Genomic DNA, 26,838 nt, shown 5'->3' on the forward strand with positions numbered 1-26,838 from the left:
ATCATCAAGAGGCCCCTTACCCTTAGTCACTTTCCTATCTTCCTGCTACTGCCATCATGAATATCATCTATCTTTCCACTTTGTTTTTAAATCTATTACATAATTTTGAAAAATTTTAGTAATATATTTTTATACTGAAAATGGATAACCATTTTAAAAAAGGCATCATGAGGAATTCTGGTATTGAAAGCAACCAGTTAGAGAAAAATGTGGGCAAGACATTCTGCCGGAAATTCATATCCATGAATTTTCCAGATCCATAAATTAAATTCATCTTTGTAAATTTCTATATGGCACATTAAGAGACTTTAATGTTTAAAAAAGTACACAGCAACATTTCTATTCTGGTGTAGTTTTAATTTATAAGCAATAAATACATCTATAATAATGTCCATGAATTTGCCAGATCCATAAATTGAATTCATCTTTGTAAATTTCTATATGGCACATCAAGAGACTTTAATGTTTAAAAAAAGTACACAGCAACATTTCTATTCTGGTGGAGTTTTAATTTATAAGCAATAAATACATCTATAATAATCTATAATAATAAAAGCATAATATGCTAATTAGACCGGACGTCCTTCCGGACGACCTTCCAGACAAAGCCGGAGCTGCGAGGGAAGCCCGAGTCCCAGGTGCCAGAGGGAAGCCAGTGATGGCAGCCAGGTGAAGAAAGGCCTACTCTTGCACAAATTTAGTGCATCGGGCCTCTAGTTAGAAATAAAATAAAAAATTAGATTTCAAAATTATTCAAATTGACAACATATTATGAGAGGAGAAGTGCTTATAAAAGTACCTAACCTGGTCTCTCTTATTTCATTATCTAATGTAACATATGGATATTATATATTTTTAAATTGTCAAAAAATTTCCAACATGATGATATGAAAGCAATTTTTATCTATTTTGATAAAAACTTGTTTAGTCTAGGCACACACAATATAAAATATAGCCCTTTACTTTTGTTTGTCAGCAAAAATGCTTTTTTTCACACTGCACATATCTTATTTTGAAGTAAAAAAACAAAATGGGAACAAATACAATATTTGTATTTGCATGTGGCCCGTGGGCCCTAGTTTGAGGACCCCTGATCTAAGGTAACATATGGATTTATATTTTTTTAAATTGTCAAAAAATTTCAAACATGACGATATGAAAGCAATTTTTATCTATTTTGATAAAAACTTGTTTAGTCTAGGCACACACAATATAAAATATAGCCCTTTACTTTTGTTTGTCAGCAAAAATGCTTTTTTTACATACTTATTTAATATATATATTAATAAACAGAGATACAATATATGTTTTGAATATGTTGGACATTGTATTAAATTAATTTTGTGTAATTAAATACTATACTGAGTTGAAATAAGATATCTGGCTTCTAAGCTGTATCAGCCATTCCAACAGTTTAAGTTAATGAGAAATTTTTATAGTTGTTCACTAGATTTTTATGTTATTATGAAATAATTTAGCAAGTTAAAAAACAAAAACAAGAAAACCCAGCAGGTGAGAAATACTGGATTGGAGTGCCTCCAAGGCCTTTGTGTTCTGAAATGCCATGACTGGGAGATTCTCATCTTCCCTCCGCCCACTAATGGAAGGCCTTGACGGAAAGAAATGGAAAAGGAAGATATATAATAGCTTTGGTGGATCGATTCACCCATGAGGCATAAATCAAAGGGAACAGTCTGCATTGTTTTTAAGAAAATCTCTGCACCCCAAACCCCAGATGAACTTTCTTGTACAAAACATGATAACACAACAAAATGCTAAGCTCCGTAGTTAACCAGTTCTCAAAACTATTTGGACTAACAAAACTTTAAATTTCCCAGATAGCAACATTCCTAATATTATAATGCATCTTATGTGTATTTTCTGCAGTGTTGGTTAGTTCAAGGTAAACGAGTTAGCATCTGGTAAACCTAAAATGGCATAAAATGAGTGATGAATGGAGTATGCCTTTTGGACTTTCTTGGGGTTGAACTTTCTGTTGTATTTTGGGAAAGGTAGTAAGTCCACTAGATAAGTAATTTGTGGACTTTGGTGTGAGAATTATCAGAATTACAGAGAAATATATTAAGGGGTTGAATTCAGCATTATCACAAATTAGCTAATCTAGTCTTTTGGCACAAATTTAGCAGACTGCTTTGTACACATTTGGAAGGTTTTAAAAACAAATCAATATAGCCGTACACACAGGACTATGCTAAATAGGGCTGCCCACACGCTCGCACTGCTCCTCCACCGTGGGGCCATTGTGGAGAGCTGCCACATGCAAACTCCTTCCAGCTGTTGGAGGAGCCCACGAGAGGAGCAAGTGCAGGCACCGACACCCAGAGTGAGATAATTACCTTGATTAAGATTCTCAGAATTAAACGGAGCTTAATCAAGGACCCGGTGAAATTGTGAAGGTGCCAGGTTTCTGGGCTTGCCCTCCTTTTCTGCAGATGGTGAGTTGCCAAACAAAATCAAAGGAGTCTTAATTACCAGGATGAGAGTCAAAGTCAAAAGGGAATGAGAGTCTGTGCTTTGTGATGGAGACGGACCAGCACCAGTCAGCAGCAAACTGGGCTCTCCCCTGCGAGAGCCACATGCATCAAAGCTGAGCGCTGTCAACATTCCTGACAAGTGGAAGGACTGAATTAATAGCTATGCCAATGTATCTGAGATAGTGGCTCACACTAAACCCTCTCGTGATTTAGTGATAGATGTGAACTTTTTAAGCAAAATTTGGATCGATATTAGAAAAACACCCATCCCACTCCGGGTGTTACTAGGAAAGCATGACCCAACTTGAATCTAAACTAAACCATTATTTTGAAATTCCCATTTAAATGGAAAGCCTGAAAATCAGTGATGTAGAAAGGTCAATAATTTCAATTTTCCTGCTTTCCCTTAATTTGAATTTGGATCACAAATAAAAGTGATTATAGCCCTGGCCCGTGTATCTCAATGGTTAGAGAGTGAACCTGGGCATCAAAGGGTCTCAGGTTCAATTCCCAGTCAAGGGCATGTACCTGGGTTGCAGGTTCAATCCCCAGCCTGGTAAGGGCACATATGGAAGGCAATCAATATGTCTCTCTCACATCAATGTTTCTCTCTCTCTCTCTCCTCTCTCTCTCTCTCTCTCTCTCTCTCTCTCTCTCTCTCTCTCCCTTTCTCTCTCCCTCTCCTTCTCTCCTAAAGTCACTCTTTTTCATGTAGGTTGCTCCTAAGCCTTTTCCTATATTTGATCTTTTGATGTGCAGGACTTTATGTTTATTTCTGTTAGTTAGTTGGGTTTTCATAAACCTGGCTTATTATTATGAACAACATCAATGAATCATCATTTCTTGGTGCTGATTAATTTGGTACAACCATCATTGAGATAGAATATTATAAAAACTATGTATTCCCTCCAAAAGTCAATCCTTGTGGTAATATATTTTCTCACATAAATGTCAAATATTTTATAATATTTTGTGAATTAAACATAAGTCCTTCATATTTTCTTATTATCTACTATTGCTAGAAGCCCAGGGATGCAGACAGTTCATGGATAAGCAAACTCCCTACAGGTTATCCTCTTGTACTCTACAATTCTATATCTAGAACCTTGGATTTCTTTTTATTATTTTGTTCAGTCCTTCATTTGAACTACTCTTCATATATCTCCTATTATTTGGCATCTCAAGTTTTACATTCTTCTCTTTATCCATGTTCTATAACATCACCCTCGGTATTTCAACATCTAGTGAGTGACAGAGTCTTCTACTTTGGGCTTCTTATTCTTATGATTTTGTTCCATTCATGCATCTGGAATGATCTCCATGGCTCTCCTATCTTCACCTCTGTGGACTTGAAGCTAATTATCTGACCATATGGCTATAATCGCTTTCCCCCTGCAAGAGCCATCTCTATACAGCATTTTTGCAACTCTTGCTCTTCTCACTTTGTTTTCCTTCCCCCTCTACTTCCTGTGAAGTTTGCTATCTTATTTCCACAATTCTACCTAGAATGTTCTCTTACAGCCTTTCTTTGTCTAATAGATAATGTGACTTTACTCCAATGATACAAGTCCAGGTTACAAGCCCAATTACCTTTTAGGCAACAAATCTGTATACTTTCATTATACACTCAAAATTTCTTATCTGCATATTAAATGCAGAACAATTTATATAACACACAAATACCCAATATATGAGAAATAGTGTGACACTACTTTAGAAGTTAAGAAGAGTAAATTTTAGTATTAAGTCAGTCAGTGATTTTCTGCGAGACTTTACTATATTTAATGCTACTATGGACAGGTTTGGTTTGGTTTGGTTTGGTGTGATTAGGAGAAGAAGTCAAGTAAAATGGTTAGTTTGCTATGCTGCTTGGATTCTAAGTGAATATGTGATCCATTGTAATCTTTAAAATTTACTTTTAAAAAATAAGCACTTCAACTCTTCCCCTCAAACTGGCTTTAAAGAAAAACAAAAAAATTTAAATGTGTAGATATTCTGCATGTATCTTTTGTACTCTTGTTTCTGTTTAGTTTTTTATATCCTGAGTTCTATGGGAAATTATTTGCTAATCAGAAGAATAGCTCTCTTTTATTTACTTTTAAATTAGACGTGAAACCATAAGTTTTCACTACTCACTTACTAGAAGGCTAAAATTAGAAAGACTGACCATATCAATGTGACCATATCTCATCTTTTAGTGAGGTCATGGATGAACTGGAACCCCTATTCACGACGGTAAAGGATGCAAAATGGTGCAACCAGTTTGAGAATAGCTTGATAGTTTCTTTAAAAAGTAAATATTCCCCTGACATATGATCCAGCCATTATATTTCTAAATATTAACACAAGACAAAAAAAAAAGAATATAACCACAAAAGACTTTTCACTAATGTTTACAGCAGTTTAATTTGTAATAGCCAAAAAACTGGTAGCAATCCAAATGGCCACCAAGAGGTGAATAGACAACAGCTGAATGGATAAACATACTGGTTTGGGTGCTACAAACTGGCCAAGACCAGGGCCCACAATGCAGTGAGAATAGATACACACATCAATACAGTGAGCATCAGAGCATCAAAGAAGGGAGAGTGGACACCCCTGTGTGATCAAGGGACCATTGATTGCTCTGCCTGGAGAACAGGAGATTGCTTCTCTCCATTATCCCATGCGCCTGGGTGAGTTGCCGGGGCTGCTGTGGCCTGAGCAAGCACACATTAGTAATTGCTCATTCTTTCCTGTCGCCAAGCTATTTTTCTGAACGCTGCATAAGTGATTCTAGTCAGTCATTCTAAACTTGTTCCAGAAATCTTGAACATCTAGTTTAAAATCAGAATTACTTTCTATAGAGAATACATAGTAAGTTCTGGATTTATATTGCAATGTTTAACTAGTGTCAGCCACCAGTTAATGTTTTCCAAGTTATATTTCTTGGTGTATTTCAATGCCAAGATGGCCTATAATTTCACTAGACTCTTGACATTTAAAAAATAATAAAAAATATACATATACATAATCAGATATGACATACATAATGAGAAGTAAAAGCCTCCCACGACACCACACCTCTGAGTTCTCTTCTCAGAGGAACCCACTGTTAACGGTCTATAAATCCAGAAATGTTTTCCATGTGTATAGCTGTACATATGTATACAATTTAAAACATCTAAGGAGATCATGCTATACTCAGTTTCCTATACCATATTTTTCATTTAATAATGTATCTTGAAGGTTATTATCCGAACCAACATATACATATCTACAACATTTCAGCAGTGTCTATATCATGTGGACATTCTGTAATGCAGTTAACAAGTACCTTATTTGTAATGATTTATTGTGATTGTGTTTGTTCTTACAAAGAGAGCAATCAGCACATTAGTGTACTTTTATCCCAGTGCACTTTACTGTGTATATTTCACATTCGGTTAACTATTGCCAGATTTCATTTGAGAATAGGTTTCATCAGGTTGCAGTTTCACCAACAGTGTAGGGAAGGCCTTCTTTCCTCTCCAGAACTAATATTATTAACCTTGAAAACTCTTGTTTAACTGATTAAGACATTACTATGCAATAATGAATAATATTGGTAATAAATGGCAGAAGTTTGAGGCTTTGGACATAGTTAAAATAATAATACCAGATGAGTGCACCAGGTTTGTTCATTAATTTTAAATTATCATTCTATGTTTCATGGATTAATTGTGATTTTCCCTCAATATGATATTTGAAAATTTTTTAAAAAAATGAAAAAGATTAAGATTCCTTTGAAATTAAATGAAAGAAAATAGACTTTCCTCCTATTATGAATTGTGTCTTTTCTACATCTTCCTCCACAAATCAGCATGTAATTATTTAAGAACCCCAAATATTGAACTTTTGGAAAATTGAATATTTCTCTTGGAAAGGAAAAATGACAGTCACTAAGGATAGTTAAATGAACTTACAATAAGAAATACATTTTATCATACCAAGGGATGTACTGAAAAGGACTTTTATTATATTGATTTTAGGAAATACATTTTTATTGTTCATTTGTACTTCTTTGGATGGCATATTCACTGAAGAATGCAGAGTCAAGGAGAAAGAAGGGTCATGAGAGTGAGAGGAAGAGGGAGAGATGTCAATAGAGTGAAGAAAAGGGAGGGAGAGAAAAACACACTGGTGTGAAATGGCCTATTTTCATTTCCTCGTGGGATTCCCTTCACTTACAGAAAAATGTTTCTTCCTGACATAGAAGATTCATGCTGAATAATCCTAGTGTATAACATTTTCTTCTGAATTTTGGGTTGATTTTGGTGAAGCTGATCCCTGAATACCTGAGTATATGGGGATTCACATTTGGGGGATTATCAGGTATAAAGCAGCATAATACAAAATGCTAAAATGAGAACGAATGATGATAGAATATGCCAAACAGTTCAGCTTCAAAAAATGCTCACCTGAAGTGATCTCATATGAAATGAACAAAGATTTACCTGCCATTATCTTTCTTTTATATATCTGTATATATTTTTATTGATTTCAGAGAGGAAAGGAGAGGGAGAGAGAGATTGAAACATTGATTATGAGAGAGAATCATTGATCGGCTGCCTCCTGCATGCCCCCTACTGGGGATCAAGCCCGCAACCCGGGCATATGCCCTTGATAGGAATTGAACTTGGGACCCTTCAGTCCCCAGGCCGATGCTCTATCCACTGAGCCAAACTGGCTAGGGCTATTAGCTTTCTTTTAAATGATACAGGATATTCTAGTGTGCAAAGAGAATGCAGACACTTATGCTTCCTGTGTAAATATTAAATAACTAGTGACCCAGTGCACAAATTCATGCACATTGAAAAGAAATTAATTAGAAGGTGGCCGGTGGGGCGGGACTGGGTGACATGGGCCGGACACGCCCTAGAGCCAACTTCCCATGGTCCCTCCCCAGCATCTGCAGAGTAAGCAGGGTCCCTCCTGCAGGTAGGGTCCCTTGGTCTGGCCTGTGGGGATCAAGCCAAAACTGGCTCTTTGACATCCCCCAAGGGGTTCCAAAGTACAAGAGAGCACTCTGCTAAGTTGCTGTTGTACAGGGTGTGGAATACAAACACAAGTGTGCAGTAAATCAGATTTGGGGCCAACAGTGCCCCAGCAACAACATAACCCACCGCTGAAGGTGGAATCACATGGCCCTGCAAGGAATGGGGCTCCCTCCTCTCTGGTTTCAGGGTGTGTCACCCGAGAACCACCGCTGCCAAGTCACTGTAGCTTGGCAGCTCCTGCGTTGAGCATCCATCCCCTGGTGATCAGTGCACATCATAGCAACTGGTCGGACAGTGGAACACTTAGCATATTAGCCTTTTATATATAGAGATATTTATTGGGTAAAAATTTATAAACAAAAATATAACAGAGTACACTTGATTCTCCCAATCCCTCACTATTGCACAGAGATATGTGCAAAAATGAGCCTAACTGGGCTGGATGCTTTCCCATTGAGGGGGGTCCTGCCCTTTGAAAACTTCACACATTTATAGGAACCAGGGTCCAGGGAGAATCTATGCAACCATGGAAGCTCCCAAATATAGAACAGAAGTGGTAAGGGGGGCGGGGTGTTATGGGGAAGACCTCTGGAGCTAAGCCTCATCCTACTAAACTAACCCAAATCAGCTAAGCCAGGTCTTTACAGAGCTACCATTAAAAATAGAGAATAAGCTAAGTCATGGGCTTTGTCCAGGGGTCCTCAAACTATAGCCCGCGGGCCACATGCAAATACAAATATTGTATTTGTTCCCAGTTTGTTTTTTTACTTCAAAATAAGATATGTGCAGTGTGCATAGGAATTTGTTCATAGTTTTTTTTTAAACTATAGTCCGGCCCTCCAATGGTCTGAGGGACAGTGAACTGGCCCCCTGTTTAAAAAGTTTGAGGACCCCTGGCCTTTGTCTCTCGTCTCTTAGTTTGCATTTTCTTACACTGAATGAAGGTCTTAGGGTTACATATTATACCATTGCATAACATAAACTTTTGTCCTACATTTGGATGTAGTATAGGATAAGCATGACCCAACATTTTTGTTTAGCCATTAATTTCACTGAGCATTTATTCAGTATTTTGGAATTCTAACTCTGCTACCTGTGTTTGACCTTGTGCAAGTTACTGAATTTCTCTAAGCCTCAGCTTGCTCATTTGTAAGCGGGATAACAGTTCCTATCTGATGGTATCTGTTTAAGGAAGAAGTTAAGTAAGTCATGTAAAGTGCTGATTGAAGGACCTGTTTCTTTTGTAAGAAAGGACAGACATGAGTTTTCTAATTCGGTTAGCCTGGATGGTAAAGAACATTTAATACTAAAATCGTCAGTTAATTAAATTCTTAACCACATAGGACATGTTAAATTGACACCTGTCAAAAGTCTTTACTTCCTAGTTTTTATTTCTCCATGTACAACATCTTCTATTTTAAGAAAAGAATGTAGAGGATTTAAAACTCATCAATCTTATGACAGAAGAATGCTTCTGAGTGGTTGTCCCAGCTCTGAGACAATGTGTCACAAATGCTGTAAATAAAGCACACTTCCCAAACACATCAGAATACCTGGGCCATTGTCGAAGGAAAAGCTGAGGCTGTACAGAGAAAGCTGCATTTATTGTAGATAGTTCAGTACTAAGTGTCAGAAAGGCCATGATTCTCATCTCTGAGGCCTACAGTGTTGAACTGGATTGTTTAATTATTTTAACAATAGAGGCCTGATGCATGAAATGCATGCAAGAGGAGGCCTTAGCAGCTGTGGCGGCTGCCTGAATCCCTCCCTTGCAGCCACAGTTGCAGCCTCAGCTTCGTCCAGAAGGTCATCCGGAAGGACGTCTGGTCTAATTAGCATATTACACTTGTATTATTATAGATGAATAACGAGCTCTAAAAATTAATCTCCAAATAACTCTTTTAAATTCGTAAAACTAAATTAAGGTCACACTCAAACCTCCTGAGTATTTTAAGTTCCTTTGCTTATAGTTCTTGGTAATTCTTAAAATAACATGGTTAATGTTCAAGCCAGACCTGGTTTCGGCCCATTTCAACTCACTAACACATATTCTATGCAGGATATAACGTCTCCTGGGTATTAGTTTTAGGGGAAAATGACATCAATTACTTCTTATATTATTCTACAAAGGGCTCTTATTTGAGAGAGAGTGTTTCAAGAATGCGTTTGACCTGAGGCATATCTAAAATGAAATGATGGAGACATGTGTCAAAATAGGCTATTCAGCTACCCAAAACATTTCCCCAAATCTCCCACTGGTAAAATAATGATATTTTGGTTCTGAAAAGTAGGTCTACTCTGGTGGGAAAAGGCAGAGTCATAAGATCATTGCTTCTGTATTTCCTCAAATCTTAAGGTTCCAGAAAAAAAAAAGCCACATTTTTCTTCCCATTTGAGGACTCAAAATGGACATAAAATGTCTTCAAATATAGAAAATAAGTGAAAACCTTATAGTTTTGTAATTTCAAGCAGGCACTTAAAACTTTATTGTGTTTTAGAATTGGGACAAGCACAACAGGTACTGTTTGTCTCTGTAGGACAAAATGGTTATATTGTGGCTCACCTAACATCATGCATCAGCATGATGGGAACCTCGGAATTTTAGATCTGAACTTAGACCACTTATCCTTGGGGAAGCTGCTAAACCTCAATATCTCCATCTTTACTTCACAGACTTAAAATGAGGATTAAAATATGATTTTTAAAGGGACAGTTGTAATAGTTTCAACAATAAAGATAAAATTTTAAAAAAAATATCAATCAGCAAAAATAAACTTGCAATTTTTTTAAAAGTGATTATAAATAGCATGACCATTATGCAGAAAAATCTCAAATGCAAATCCCTTTTTCTTTGTGAAAAATTTCCAAGTACATCATCGCACAGAAGATTAAAAAAACAGCCAATTACTGTGAATCTGAGCCTCAATTATAAAGCAGTGGGTTCCTGAAATGCATTGCAAGATGCAGTAAGTTTAGACATGGAATTCATCTGTTCCCACAGCTGGTAATTGGCCCCTCTCCTCACTAGCGGGCCTGATTGAAGTAACAGCATAGTGTTAAGAGACTGGCTTTTAAAGTCCAATAGTCATGATTTCAAATCATGATTTCACAACTTAACTGCTGAGTCATTTACAAGTTACCTATACTTTCTGTGGCCTAGTTTTCTTAGCTACAAAATGAGTTAAGTGCTAAGGATAATACTTTGTATTGTATGTTGTAAGAACTCAATAAATGTTATTGTTTAACAATGTTTCTTTTTTCAAAGAAAAAAATATCAGCTAGCAGGTAGATTTTGAAATGCCTGATTATCAGCCCGGCCAGCATGGTTCAATGGTTCAGCGTTGACCTACGAACCAGGAGGTCACAGTTCCATTCCCAGTCAGGGCACATGCTCAGGTTGTGAGCTTGAACCTCAGGGTGGGGCTTACAGGAAGCAGCCAATTTTGTATCTCTCTCTCCCTCTCCCTTCCTCTCTGAAATCAATAAAAAAATATTTTTAAAAAAAAAAGAAAAGAAAAAAAAAGAACATTAACGAGAGGGCATTGACTAGAAGAGGAAAAAAAGGTGTTAATTAGGTAGACATGAATTAACAAATAATAAATAAGCCCAAAGCCACCTCGTTCAAAAGAAATGGTTTTCCTCTACTATCACTCATAGTATAACAAAATGCTATGCCATCATATGACACTTCAAAAAAAAAATATTTTTTAAAAAAAAAAAAAGAAAAGAAAAAAAAGAACATTAACGAGAGGGCATTGACTAGAAGAGGAAAAAAAGGTGTTAATTAGGTAGACATGAATTAACAAATAATAAATAAGCCCAAAGCCACCTCGTTCAAAAGAAATGGTTTTCCTCTACTATCACTCATAGTATAACAAAATGCTATGCCATCATATGACACTTCAAAATATAAGAGTGGGGCCCTTGCCAGTTTGGCTCAGTGGATAGAGCATCGGCCTGCGGACTGAAGGGTCCTGGGTTCGGGTTCAATTCCCATCAAGGGCACATGCCTGGGTTGTGGGCTCTGTCCCCAATGGGGGGGGGGTGCAGAAGGCGGCCAAGCAATGATTCCCTCTCATCATTGATGTTTCTATCTCTCTCTTCCTCTCCCTTCTTCTCTGAAATCAATAAAAATATTTTTTTAAAAAATCAGAGTGGGCCACTTTATGTGCCACAATGAGGCTCTTGAGCTTGATTTCCAGCTGTCAATCAAAATGCTACCTTTAATCTTAATAGTTCTTGGTCTCTGAATTTTTATATGATCTCCATTAAATTTTATTAAAAAGCAATCTTGATAATGCAGTTGTCATCTAAAGCTAATGAATAATGTAATGTTTTTTATATTAATTCATAAAATCCATAATGAGTCATAATATCTAATCAGTACATTTTAGACATAAATGTTTATCTTTAAGGATGATGTGATTGTAATTGTCTTCTTAAAAGATTTACAATTTAACCCTTAACGTCTGTGTCCTATACCTTTTAGCTTACTTTCTAGTTAACTAGCTGTTTGCCAAGATAAGGTATGGTAAAATTAAACAGATGTGATTACTTATAGTTTAGGCTTCAAATTTTGCAAAAATAAGACAACTATCTAAGTCAAAAGCATTCTAAGCCACCCTCCCCCAAAATAAGCCATGTGCCATGTAGGACACAATTCTCTCAGAAAATATGTACCCCCAGAAAATATCAAGGAGATAAGCTGAATGCATTGTTTTCTAGCCTCGATGCATTGAATCAGCATAAAGTAGCAAGAAAAGTAAAAGATTGGCAGCTTTGTGTACGAAAGACACCATCCTTCTTTTAATACTTTTAAATGGACTCATCTCATTATTATTCATGGAAGGAAAACACCCACATGCTTCTATGAAACCAGCCAATAGAAATATCCACATATCCAAAATAAGCATTATTGTCAACAAGAAGAGAAATGGACTGAAAGTATTCTTCACATCAAATAACTTTGTATTTTTTTTTAATTTTGACAGTGTTTCTTTTGCTAAACTAAATGGAAATTCAGTCTCCAAATTTAGAAGCTAGAAGCATTACTTCATTTTCCAGAACTTGCCCCACTATCCAAACGTATAAAATCTTGATCTCTTCAAATATCAAGTGAAAGAAGTAGCAAGAAAAGTAAAAGATTGGCAGCTTTGTGTACGAAAGACACCATCCTTCTTTTAATACTTTTAAATGGACTCATCTCATTATTATTCATGGAAGGAAAACACCCACATGCTTCTATGAAACCAGCCAATAGAAATATCCACATATCCAAAATAAGCATTATTGTCAACAAGAAGAGAAATGGACTGAAAGTATTCTTCACATCAAATAACTTTGTATTTTTTTTTAGTAGGACACAATTCTCTCAGAAAATATGTACCCCATTGTTTTCTAGCCTCGATGCATTGAATCAGCATAAAGTAGCAAGAAAAGTAAAAGATTGGCAGCTTTGTGTACGAAAGACACCATCCTTCTTTTAATACTTTTAAATGGACTCATCTCATTATTATTCATGGAAGGAAAACACCCACATGCTTCTATGAAACCAGCCAATAGAAATATCCACATATCCAAAATAAGCATTATTGTCAACAAGAAGAGAAATGGACTGAAAGTATTCTTCACATCAAATAACTTTGTATTTTTTTTAATTTTGAAAGTGTTTCTTTTGCTAAACTAAATGGAAATGCAGTCTCCAAATTTAGAAGCTAGAAACATTACTCTATTTTCCAGAACTTGCCCCACTATCCAAATGTATAAAATCTTGATCTCTTCAAATATCAAGTGAAAGACCCGAATCCTTATAATCATACAAATATAAAGTAAAACAATCTTACAAAACCCCTTCCACTCATAAGAAGAACAAGGTTTTAACACATAACGGTATTGGCAAGCTTCTGGAGAAACTAGCACGTTTATATGTTGTTGGTCAGTATATAAAACGGTACAACTGCTTTGGAGAACATTTTGACATTATCTACTAAATTAAAAATTTACCAACATTTCAAGTCAGAATCTTTCCTGTAAGAATTTACTCTGTGAATGTACTTGTACACGTGAGCATGAAAATGTCAGTTGCCACATTTGTTCATAGTAGCATACCAACGAGGGCTCTACAAAAAGCCACCACGAGGTGGAAAATGTATGAGTATAAATTTGGTGTCATTAAGCAGAGGATTAAATCTGACGGGGTGAAGCATTCAGTCACCAAAAGAATCTCAAATAAGGATATGCTCCTATTTGGGCTAGGAGACAGTCATCCCATTCCTAACATCTACTGAAAGGGAACATTCAAAATGCTAAAAGTGAATGAATTAATGAGTGAATTAGCACTTCTTTAGTGCTGAACTAGTAACCCTAAAGCTATAAAATTCAAAACAGCTGGCTTACCACAAAAGGCTATTTCTCTTTCTCTTTCTCAGGTTTATATTTTCATAAATGCTGATCCTAAGCACTATGATTCCTATAGATTTGTAGTTTTTCTCCTCAGGGCAAATATCATGGAAATTATCTTTACAATTAATCTCAACTACATACAAGAGCAACTTACCTAGTTCATATTAAACTGATACACACCGGAATGTAAATTTCTCAATAAAATGTAAAATTCCACAAAAGCTAGATTTTGTTTTGTTTCGTGCTATATCCCAAAGCCTCGCACCAAGAAAAAAGAACAAATGACACATAATAGCCCGTCAGTACGTATTTGCTGAAGAATGAGTAGGGTGCCTCTGATGAAGGTCATTAACTGTAAATATTTCTGATGTGAGCAACACTGTTCTTCAAAATAATAAGCAGTACTAATAATTTTACACTTAAATGCCTTCAAATATTGATCTTAAGAACCTTGGATATTGCGATTAGTCCACTGATTTAGAAAAGTCTAAGAACTACTGAAAACTAAACGGTTGTCCAAGTAACTGCAGTCAGTATTACGCGAAAATGGTAGGGTCTGTTCATTCTACAGACTTACTGGGGTTATAATGTTTCTGGAGAAAACCCAGGAATATTTAAAAACTTGACTTTGTTCTAGAAATGGCTTCTTGCTGATCAATTTTGTAAACCAGCCATACTTTTCAATCTTAGGTCTCCATATTTTTTTTCTCTAAAATTGCAAGATGTAAATTGAGGAATCTCTAAGTTTCCTTCCAGCTTTAAAATATTTGATTCTGTGACTGCATACACAGGTACCCTCTGTTTTTAAAATGTTCACATTACACCAACAGGCTTCTGTGAAAGACCTGCTTTAGCACCGGTTATCTTGAAAACCAGGAGAAATGCAAAGAGCAGTTTTGCTTTTATGACAAAGCGAAAAGCAGAAATAGCGCTCAGAGTTTTTTGGTTTTTTTTGTTTTTTGCAGCAGCCCTTGTGAGGCCCATGCACCCCACGCAGCGAGAGGGACTCAGCTTCTACAATATGTAAGTGTTATTTTAGGTCTTATATAGGTTATTTGTTATGACTCGGTAGTGGCTTTGGGGGGGGGGGCGGTCTGGGAAAGCGCATGAATGTTTCCATATAAATTACGGCTTAGCTTTATGTCATTTCAAGTTAACCAAAGTTTTTATAGGAATGTTCTACCTTTGAGCAGCGAGGAAAGCTGTACCATGTTACAAATCTTACTAACAATGATGGAGTGAGTTATTCCACAGAGCATCTGTGCCAGACGGGAACTCTCTGATGAGGAAAACAGATCCACAAACAGCAATCTGTTGTCATTTCCACTCTTACGCTGTTGTGTGAATACTCCCAAAGATAACTGCGGAAGAGTTTTTGAAATGGTTGGTCCTCTAAATGCAATATTTCTTCCCTCGTTCCCATAATACCTCTACGCTGTTCACATTCCCACAGCCTTCAGAACTTGCTGATGAATTTAGCAAAGAGGAAATCTCTTCTCTACATGGATTATGCATAGATCACTTGCTAATTGAGCAATGAAATAGATATTCACATATTGCTGTACCACTTATTGCTATAAAATGACAATATGAAAAGAAAGCTTTCAAAACATGCGTAGTATTTGATTTAATAATTCCACTCAGTCAAATGCACTCTTTTAAGTTATTTTGAGATAATTTCAGAGTTATAGAAGAGTTTCATAAATAGTTTCAAGAATCCCTGTGTATACCTCACCCAAGTTATCCAAATGCTAACATTTTTCACATTGTCATTCTCTCTGACTGTGTCTGTCTGTCTCCATAGATACTAAAGGCTATTCATTAGGACATAATTTATAATGGAGAAAACTGGAAGAAAACTAAATAACAAGCATCAGGAAAATAGTTCCTTAAATATGGAATCAGTTTTGTAATAGTTTTTCCCAAGGAGAAAATAAATGGTGTTTAAATATGGCACATCCACTATATAGAATATTAAGCAGGAATGAAAATTTTTAAAATGATTATTGTAAAGTTTAAGAGGCTTATTAGATTATGCTAAGTCAAAGGGAAATTATAAAAAAATTAAATGATTATTATAAAGATTATAGATAGCTTATTAAATATTGCCAAGTGAAAATTCAGGATACTGATGTGACAATATGAAAATAGATTCATATAAAAAAAACAAGAAGGGAACATTTAAAAATAAATGTAATTATTTATTTTACATGTTTGGTTGATTAGGATTATGGATGAAATTTCTCTATTTCCTAAATAACATATCTCCTTATAGGCTGTTCTGTAAGATTTTATGGACAACTACTTGAAGGTAAACAGGGAGGAAATACTGAATTTGGAAAATTAATCATAAGATTATCAAGTAGAAGCTGTAAATCCAACCAGATACTATTAAATTCTTATATTTAATGGAAGAAGAAGAAAGGGGGTCATTTTTCTCAAGGAGAAAATAAATGGAGTTTAAAACAGAGAACAGATCACTTGGGTTGAGATTTTTAAAAAATTTAGGCTCACACAAGTTTGTGATAAATGTTTAACAAACGCAATGTTGAATTCTGCTACATATCGGTTTAATTTTTTACTACATTACATGATGCAATTGAATGGCTTCTAACCCAGTATTTCACTGAGACGTTTTATTCTCTGGGTATTACTAACAGATATGTGCAACCTCGCTGCCAGATTGAGCACAGACCTAAAACCAATGAAACATATTTTAAGCAGTTAGAATTTATGATAATTAACATCTAAAAAAAAAAGATGAGAATCTCTTAGCAATGACTGTACCCTGTATATGACTTTTAAAATTTAAACTGCCTTTTCAACACAAAGGGAAACATTTCTGAAAACAAAATATTAAAGGTACACTGAATTCTGCTGCTAATGTAATTTGTGGTATAAAGAAATCTGTGTTGGGAGAACTCAAGTATGAGATGTTTATTAGACATACAACAAGAAATAATTAAATATCAAGTGGGAAGTATTAGCAATTATAGATGGTGAATTTCTGATAAGAAACCTCTTTGTTTATCAGAAAAATCTAGTCTACATAAGGCAGAGGTAATCAGTCTCTTAGTAAAACAATGGATGTACATACAGGCTGGATTATTTTCCAAGATGAGACAGTCCAAGGAGGTTTAATACTTTAGAAACTGATACTTGAACCCCAGACTCTAATAAAGATAATGTCTTTATGGTAGCTAAGATATACTTTATGGTGCATGAGAACTTTGCACAAAGAACATATATGCATAGCTCCTGGACACCGACAGTGGTGTGGTGATGGCTGGAGGGGAGGAAGGGTGGAGCTGAGTGGAGGTGGGCAAGGAGGAAGGGGGGAAGAGAATGAGGAGTATCTGTAACAGTGTCATAAATAAAGTTAAAAAAAAAACTTTGCACAAAGAACATTGAAAATCTAAAGCTGATCATAATTCTAGAGGGAAAGTGGCTTTTTTTTTAAAAGAAAAGGATGCTTTTATTCTGCTCACAGCTGAGTTTGTCATCTATTGTTACTTCACAGATGACATAATTCACAAGTTATTAAAGGTTTCACTGCAGTCTGAACTTTTTATTCCTACACGTTCCAAAACACTTTCAATTTTCTCTAACTACTCTCTAAAGTAATTTCAGTCCCAAAGAATAGAGGAGGAAAATATAGTTTGAATATATAAAATAGAGGCAGAGCACTGATCTATTATGACATTTATCTTTATGAAAGAAAAGATGGGACGACTTGCTCATGGCTATATTTTTTGTAGGTTATTTCTTCTCACTCATCTTATGAAGACACTTGTTATAAGAGATGTTAGAAATTCTTTATATTTTAGACCAGCTATCTCTCTTCTGTCTTCACGGTTTTCACAGTTGTCAAGTTTCAAATACTATAGGACAACTTATTTTTTTCACAGTTATCACAGTGCCCTTCAACATATCTGCTACTGTTTAGGATTTATCCCTCAATTCTAGAAGTGTAACTGTAGTTTCATATTTTATGTACAAAATTATATATAAGTGAAAATCAGTATCTACACATTTTAGAAAATTATCCAGTTCGGATAATAATCTATGTAAAAGGAACCTTCAGTCTCTTCAATGTGATATTTTTTATTTTTTTAAATTATATATTACTAAAGTTTAAGTTTTACAAGATGAATAAGTTCCAGAGACCTGCTGTACAACATTGAGCCTGGAGTTAATGTTACTGCATTGTGCACTTCAAAATGTTTTCAGAGGGCAGATCTCATGTTAAATGTTCACAATAAGTAAGTAAGTAAATAAATAAATAAATAAATAAATAACACTATATATGTCAAAGTACATATATTTATGATGAAATATAAATTACAAGATGAATAAGTTCCAGAGACCTGCTGTACAACATTGAGCCTGGAGTTAATGTTACTGCATTGTGCACTTCAAAATGTTTTCAGAGGGCAGATCTCATGTTAAATGTTCACAATAAGTAAGTAAGTAAATAAATAAATAAATAAATAAATAACACTATATATGTCAAAGTACATATATTTATGATGAAATATAAAATAACATTGACAGCATATATTTGTATGGGTCTAGAATAAAATTATGTAAACTAAATATGTAAATAAAATATACATACTAAGTGGTTAACCATTTTCTTTATGGAGTAGGAAAAAGGGCAATTATTACTTTTTATTTTATGCATTTCTACATTGTTTGCCTTTCACAACAGGCTTGAGGTGTTTTTGAAAACAGGAAGAAAAATAAGTTAAAAGAAAAAGAATGAGAAATATGTAGAATAAAATAAATATGCTAAAATATAATTAGTAAACATTAGAGCAATTCACTCTTGAATTTGATTCAGAATCTTAATGCAATTTCAAAAAATATTACAAAATAGATGATATGTTAAATGAAAAAAATTAAATATATTTAGTATAATCAAGCTTCTGTAAAAATGGAGCCAAAGAGATCACTCTCAAATTCTTCTATTTAATTTAGAAAATATTTACACCTATAGTATATAGAAGGATCCATGGGGAAAAAATAAAAATTTAAAAAAATAGTCCTGGTTTTCAAAGTTAATTAATAACAAATATGGCATGTGTACTCTAATAGCCTAACCAAACTATACAGGGATTAATGCAACAAATTCTACAAATTGTGATATTTGAGGGTACTATAATATAAGAATATTAAAAGTAAAACATCTTTTTACTAAATCAGGCTTTCCATTTCCTTAAAAAAATGTTAACTTGTCTGTTAAGAAATCCAAAGGCGAGCTTATAAACTGAGCCATGTTCAGTAACAAGTTTCTAAAGCTGCATCTTCCTATCACTCTTAAATAAATACTGAGAGGCTTTCATGTGCCAGAGATACAGAAGTGAATAAAGCAGACCAGCCGCTGTCTTGGTGAAGCTTGCATTCTAGCGGGAGGACAGAGAATAGACAAATTAATAAGAGAATGTGCAGAATGTTAGCATGGGATAAGGATGAAGATTAAAAATAAAGAGGGGAAATGGAGATCGAGGCAGTGGCTATGAGTTTAAAGGGCCTGCTGAGGGGATGCTGGAGTCAAGATCAGGGAGAAGTGAGGGAAGGAGGCATGCCACTCTCTGGAGGAAGGGTTTCCCAGTCGGAGCAGGTGGCAATTACAAAGGCCTAAAGGCATCTGGAGAGTAAGGAGGCCAGTTCATTTGGATCAAAATGGGGAGGGGAGGAGGTGCTAGGTGAGGATGTCAGGGAGTTTGGGACAGATCTTGTGAGACTTCCAATCTCGTGCCAAGAACTCTTCTTTTACCTTGTGTAAGACGGGAAACCAGCAGAGAGTTTTGAGCAGGAGAAAGACTCATATGCCTTGAGTTTTACCACCATCCTTCTCACTGTTGTGCTGAGAATATTATATTTTGAAGGGAGATAATAGTGGAAGTTGGAACACCATGTAAGAAGCGATTGCAAGAATACAGTAATAGAGGATGTCTTAAAGAGCCATGCTAATGTTAGAGGTTATTCTATATAATAAAATTGGCCAAACTGCGGAACAACAGGTCGCTATGACGTGCACTGGCCACCAGGGGGCAGATGCTCAACCCAGGAGCTACCCCCTGGTGGTCAGTGCGCTTCCACAGGTGGAGCGCTACTCAGCCAGAAGCCAGGCTCACAGCTGGCAAGCCCAGCGTGGTGGCGGGAGCCTCTCCCACCTCCGCTGCAGGCAGCAGTAAGGAGCGAGGGGTCCTGGACTGTGAGAGCCTGGACTGTGTGCGAGAGGGATGTCTGACTGCAGGCTTAGGCCCAATCCCCAGGGGTGTCGGGCCTAAGCCGGCAGGCGGACATCACCTGAGGGGTCCCAGACTGCGAGAGGGCGCAGGCCAGGCTGAGGGACCCCCCACCAGTGCACAAATCTCGTGCACCAGGCCTCTAGTAGCAAATAACATCAGTACCCTGCCCATATTCCCTGGATCTTATATTTCACTCTATGCCATCCAAGTTGTAACTGCCATCATCTGCTTCCCTTTGCTTGAGGGATGACTGCAGTGTGAAGCCTTGAGTTGGGGGGGAATATGTCTCAAACTCAGGAAACATATTATGGTGACTCAAGGTGCTTCCATGCCTTGGCATAACTTTAAAGAGGCATTTTCAAAAAATAGTTGCCCCAAATAACACAAAACTAAGGTGTTTCTCTCTTGGATGAAGGTCTGCTATTAGGCAAACAACTGTGCTAGCTGAAGTAAGGAGAATGTAGGATAATTAAGACTGGGGATACCTCATATAAGTTTTTTTTTCTTTTGGTCCTAAGGGAATTTATTGCTGGTCTGTGCCCAGGGGCAAGGTCACTGGACTTTGTCTGTCTTCTGGGGCATAGGCGGCCTCCATAGGACCAGGAGGCCAATGAGGTTGAAGGCAAACTGCACATAGCCAAAGATGGGGACACCAAAGCGTATAAGTTTATTTTTAAGAATTTTATTTCTTTTTATGCTATTATACATAGAATTTTTTAAAATTTCCCTTTCACCCTAGCTGGTTTGGCTCAGTGGATAGAGCATCGGCCTGTGGACTGAAGGGTCCAAGGTCAGATTCTGATCAAGGGCACATGCCCAGGTTGCGCGTGTTTGGTCCCCAGTGTGGGGCATGCAGGAGGCAGCCAATCAATGATTCCCTCTCATCATTGATGTTTCCATCTCTCTCTCCCTCTCCCTTCCTCTCTAAAATCAATATATATATTGATATAAATTAAATACATATATATTTAATTTCCCTTTCAAATAATTTATTGTTAGTGCATAGAAACACAGCTGATTTTGTATGTTGATTTTATATACTGCAACCTTGCTCAATTTACTTATTAGCTCTAACAGTTTTTTGGTGAAGTTTTTAGGGTTTCATATATACAAGATCATGTCATTTGCAAGCAGTCAATTTTAGTTCTTCCTTTCCTATTTACATGTCTTTTATTTCTTTTTCTTACCTCACTGTTCTGGGTAGGACTTTCAGTACTATATTAGATACAAGTGGCAAGAGTGGACCCTGCCTTGCATAGCAGTATAATGAGAATTTGTTCATTTTGATTAGTGGAATCATCTATTCCTAATCTTACTCAAATGTGTTTATAAACAGAGCAAAGCCAATCTTGGTCATAGGAGAAAGGAAAGAATTGCAGATATAGTGTGTTACAGGATTAGGCTTGGGATCAAGATGTTTAAAGTTGTCATCAGTGACCTTGATACCATAATCTGGTCATGAGGTTTAGAGAAGGTGATCAGAAATGCACAGAATGGAATTCATCAGGGATGAGCATAAGGACAGAAACTTCACTTGGGGGAATAAACCAACTGGGAATCAGTGCTAGGTTTATTTCTGTCAGGATTAATTTTATATAATCCTATCTGGAGGCAGGAATTCTATGTATCTGTTCTAGTTCTTTGATACTAAAATCTAAAAGGAATAGAAACTTTGAGAAAAAAGTTTGGTGTATGACATGAAAGACTATACATTCGGATTGATATGAAATTTTACCCATGAATTTCAAATGCACAACTGTTTAAGAATATAGCATTAATAGGAGTTGTGAATATCTAAATACTCAAATCTTTGCAAATTACTTTTGTAATACAACCTGACTTGTAGGTTAAATTTTTCTATGGATTTTTCTATGGGATACAAGGAAACTTTTGAAGGCAAAGGATATGTTTATTACCTTTGTTGTGGTGTTAAGGGGGAAAAAAAGCAAAATTTAACCTAATACATTTGTAGATCTAATCGGCTTTATTAAGGATTCTTGAATCAGGCAACTAGAGGGGCACTCTGAGGGGTTGTACAAACTGGAAGCTTTTAGCCCTAACTGCTTTGGCTCAGTGGATACAGTGTCAGCCTGTGAACTGAAGGGTTCCGAGTTTGCAGGCTTGATCCCCAGTAGGGGGCATGCAGGAGGCAGCCGATCAATGATTCTCTCTTATAATTGATTTTTCTATCTCTTTCTCCCTCTCCTTCCCTCTCTGAAATCAATAAAAATACATTTTTCTAAAAAATGGAAGCTTTTTATAGGAAAAAAGGTGGGGCTAAAGAGCTATTTTAGCAAAAGAAAATACTGGATTATTTTTAAACCAGGACATCTTCTTTGGGGGAAAGGGAACAGCAAGGGTTGCATCATGTAGATTGACTTTTCTTTCTAAGAGGGTAGGGGATGAAGAGGGCCCATGTGACAGATGATCTTACTGGTGCTTGACCAGAAAATTCCACTGAAGCAGCAGTTAGGTCATATATTTAATTTAGGTTTGGTATCATAAGCTTTAGCACAATTGAGACTACTTTGAACCTGTGATTTCTCTTTAACATATCAATGGTATCATGAATATATATACACATATGTATATGTACAGTATATATATGTATATATATGCATATATATGTTCAAACTCAGCAAATTGTTCATGTTAAACATGTAAAATTTTTGCACATAATTGATATGCAAAAACCTCAATTATACCTCAATAAATCTGCTTAAAAATTTCTAATGGACCCACACAAACTACTTGCTCATAAAATTTTCCTTTATTTTTTGTTGTTAATCTTCATCCAAGGATAGTTTCCCATTGATTTTTAGAGAGAATGGAAGAGAGGGAGAGAGTAGGAGAGGGGGGAAGAGAGAGGAAAGAAACATTGATGTGAAAGAAACACATCCATTGGTTGCCTCCCCCATGTGGCCCGACCAGAGCCAAGATTCAAACCTGCAACCCAGGTGCATGCCCTTGACCAGGAATCAAACCCTAGACTCTTCCATGCAGGAGCTGACATTCTAACCACAGAGCCACACAGACCCGGGCTCTTCTATTCTTAAGGCATTTCCTTCTTCTTCCTTTCCAAAGTTAAAGACTTATCGGATACTAGAAGCCCAATGCACGAAACTTGTGCAAGAGTAGGCCTTCCTTCCCCCAGATGCCAGCACCGGCTTCCTCTGGCACCAGGGACCTGGGCTTCCCTTGCAGCCCTGGCTCCTGAAGGTGTCTGGAAGGACATCTGGTCTAATTAGCATATTACATTTTTATTACTATAGATTAGAGAAGTGAGAAAACCATGGCCTGTCAAATATGATCAGTATTTAATGGTCTTTTTAGATGTTTGGATAAATTTCATAATCCAAAAAGAGAAACATTTCTCTTTTTTAATTTATTTTAGATCAGGAGGGCTGTGGTCTAAGAACATACAGTTTAGTCTAGTTTAACATGAGGGTTTTGAGCTCTCTCCCTGGTGGTGATGTAAAACTTGGAAGTGTCCTGTGCTCTGGAAGCTTAAAGTTTGGGATAATGTTATTTTTTAAACTTTTATTTCTTCTTTATTTGATGCCATACAAGTTATTTCAAATGAATTATAAAATACAAACATAAAAGAGAAGTTTAATGTCACTTTTAAAATTCCACCATGATCAATTTGATATGTGTTTCTCATTTTTCTATGCATATTTAAGTATATTTTACCCCCCCCCAAAAAAAAATTTGTAGACACTATTTTGTAACCTGCCTGTGTCATTAATATTTTGGGAATATCTTTTCATGTCAATAAATATAATTCTACCATATTGATTTTAGTCTCTCCATGCTATTCTATGCTGCATATTATGAATGAGCCTTAATTTATTGAACTGTTCTGTATTTTTTTTTAAATGGAGCTATGGTCAATATGGCCATAAACAGCCATAACCGGTTTGGCTCAGTGGATAGAGCGTCGGCCTGCGGACTCAAGGGTCCCAGGTTCAATTCCGGTCAAGGGCATGTACCTTGGTTGCGGGCACATCCCCAGTAGGGAATGTGCAGGAGGCAGCTGATTGATGTCTCTCTCTCATCGATGTTTCTAACTCTCTATCCCTCTCCCTTCCTCTCTGTAAAAGATCAATAAAATATATTTTAAAAAAATATGGCCATAAACAAGCATTCTTCATTAGTTCCACTTTTTAATAAAAGTGAAATCCTGTGTGGCTGGGTTTTTTTTAATGAAACATGTTTTAAGGCTTTTAATACATTTCCCCAAACTACACTATTTACCTAGTAATATTTATAGAGTTATCCAATCCTGATATAGTTATCATAACAAGGAACAATTGCTCAGAGCAGTATTTCCTGAAGATGATAGATTCCTCTGCCCTCAATTCATACTGCCCAGGAGAAGAGTTTGGTTCAAAGAAGTTTGGGGAACATGACATTATTTCCCACACTTCAATATTCACAGCTCATACTAGCATTTCAAAGACTCTGAGAAGTCCAGCACTAAGGACACTTGTTCAGTTTTGTTTAAGTCAACCTGTAGTAGCCAGAGCACACTCTTTGATATAATACTTACTGACATGTTTCAGGATATCCATTGCTGCTTTAGAAAATAATTTGAAAATGCCCAAGTTTAAGTGAAAACACTCAGAATTTTACTCAAAACGAGCATAATTTATATGATTTATTTACTGATTAGCATTTGAAATACAATTTAAAATAATTAGAACCATAAAGAAATATGGTCACCTTGAATAACACTATTATTGGAATGTCTCAGTCTGATATTATTGTTTTCAATTTTAGGACTGCTGTACTTCAGCACAGTTTTATTTTTACTGCATCTGAATCTATATAGTAACAAAGTTGTATTAAATGGGATTTTATAGAATATCTAAGAATGAGATCGGGATGAAGGTTTGTGGCATATAAACTTCAGTGGTTAAGAATAGTTCTCATATATGATGCTGTAAGATGATACTCTAACATAAATCCTAAAGTAAAATTAATTTCATGGCCATTATATATAAACCAGAAAAAAGAAAACTAAGATATTAATGCATAATCAAATGCCTGCTAACCCATCTTCATTTTGTTTTTGGATAATATCAACTTTTAGATGGAAATATAGGATATATTGGTCTTTTTATGTCAATCAAATAGCTAATTAAACATGAGTATAACATCATATCCATGTGTAAAAGAACTGCCCTGTCAATCAAATGTCTTGTTATATACAGGTCTAACATCAGATTTAAGTATAATAAGGTGTATGATTGACATGTAATTAGTCAAATGTGAGAAAAATAAATTGTCCTTTGTTTTTCTTTTACTTTTTAAGTGACACAGTTCTTAATTTTTCATGTAGTCATTGCTACTTCAATTTGTAACATTTGACTTTTACTGCGATGCCTGCCTGTTTCAGCATTCCATTTAATTTTTGTGCCATTTTTTTTTACTTTTATTGCCATGTAGATATATGTGATCTACACATGTTGATGATTATGTAGTCCCAGTTAAAAGGTCAAATATCAGTGGGTATACAGTGATATCAAGGGTTTTTTTTTTTGTTAAATGAGAAAGATAGTGCTTTACAAAGTATCTGGAAGAATAACAACAAATATTGAACCCCAGAAGAACACACCTTTAAATTTTTGACATGCTACTGAAACCTATAACAATCCTGTGTACCACAGATGTCATTGAACTCTCTATATCTCCCAGGATATACAACATTCCTGGACTTGGCAGGATGGATCTAACACACCGTGGAACTCCGTGCCCTGTTAGGGCTTAAAGCTGCCCCAGCAGTGACACCTAGCCCAAGGCGCACCTGAGTGGACACCTCACTCAGTGGTTCTGTGCTTGTGAGCCATTAGGAACTCTCTCCTCGTGCTAAGTGAAAGGAGGTAAAAATCACAGTTGGCAGTGCCTGACTTCAAACTGTTTACTCCAATAGAGGGTTTGGGCAAGAGATGAAAGAATTATAAGGCAAAGTAAAACCTCACCTATGCCTTCCGAGAGGCACCACAAGTATCATGAGAGATGAAAGAAGGAAGAGTCCATATTTATGGCAGATAATTAAAATGTATTACTTGAGGCAGGCCTTAGAAGGAAGAGTATAAATTTGACTTAGGAACAAACACACTATCATGATGTGTGAGTTCAAATATACTTATTTGGGGAAAACAAGGAGTTCAATTAGAGAGAAAAGGAGTAGAAAAACTTAGAGATATGTTGTTTGTCTCTTGTAAAGTGGCTGAATGAACTGAACGGTTTTGTACCCAGTTCAATAGGTATTCATTAATCAAGTGAAAGATTTTATTTTATTTTATTGATTTTAGTTTGTTTTGGGCAAAAACAATAAGAGACAGAAAGGCATTCTGAGAAGCTATTGGATCATTCCAGCTAATGGTAATGATAATATAAATTAGAACCACCAAAAGGGACGTCAATAAGAGAATAGAGTGGGAGACATTAGAGATAGATTGTACTAGACTTGGCAGATAATTGGATGTGGGAAGTGGGATAGGGAGACACCAAAGATCATCCCAAGCAATTGTGGTGAATAATAGAAAATGGATGCCATGACCGGTTTGGCTCAGTGGACAGAGCGTCAGCCTGTGGACTGAAAGGTCCCAGGTTCGATTCCGGTCAAGGGCATGTACCTTGGTTGTGGGCACATTCCCA

This window comes from Myotis brandtii, unplaced genomic scaffold (genome assembly GCF_000412655.1).
Source record: "Myotis brandtii unplaced genomic scaffold, ASM41265v1 scaffold452, whole genome shotgun sequence".
In the NCBI taxonomy this organism is placed as follows: Eukaryota; Metazoa; Chordata; class Mammalia; order Chiroptera; family Vespertilionidae; genus Myotis; species Myotis brandtii.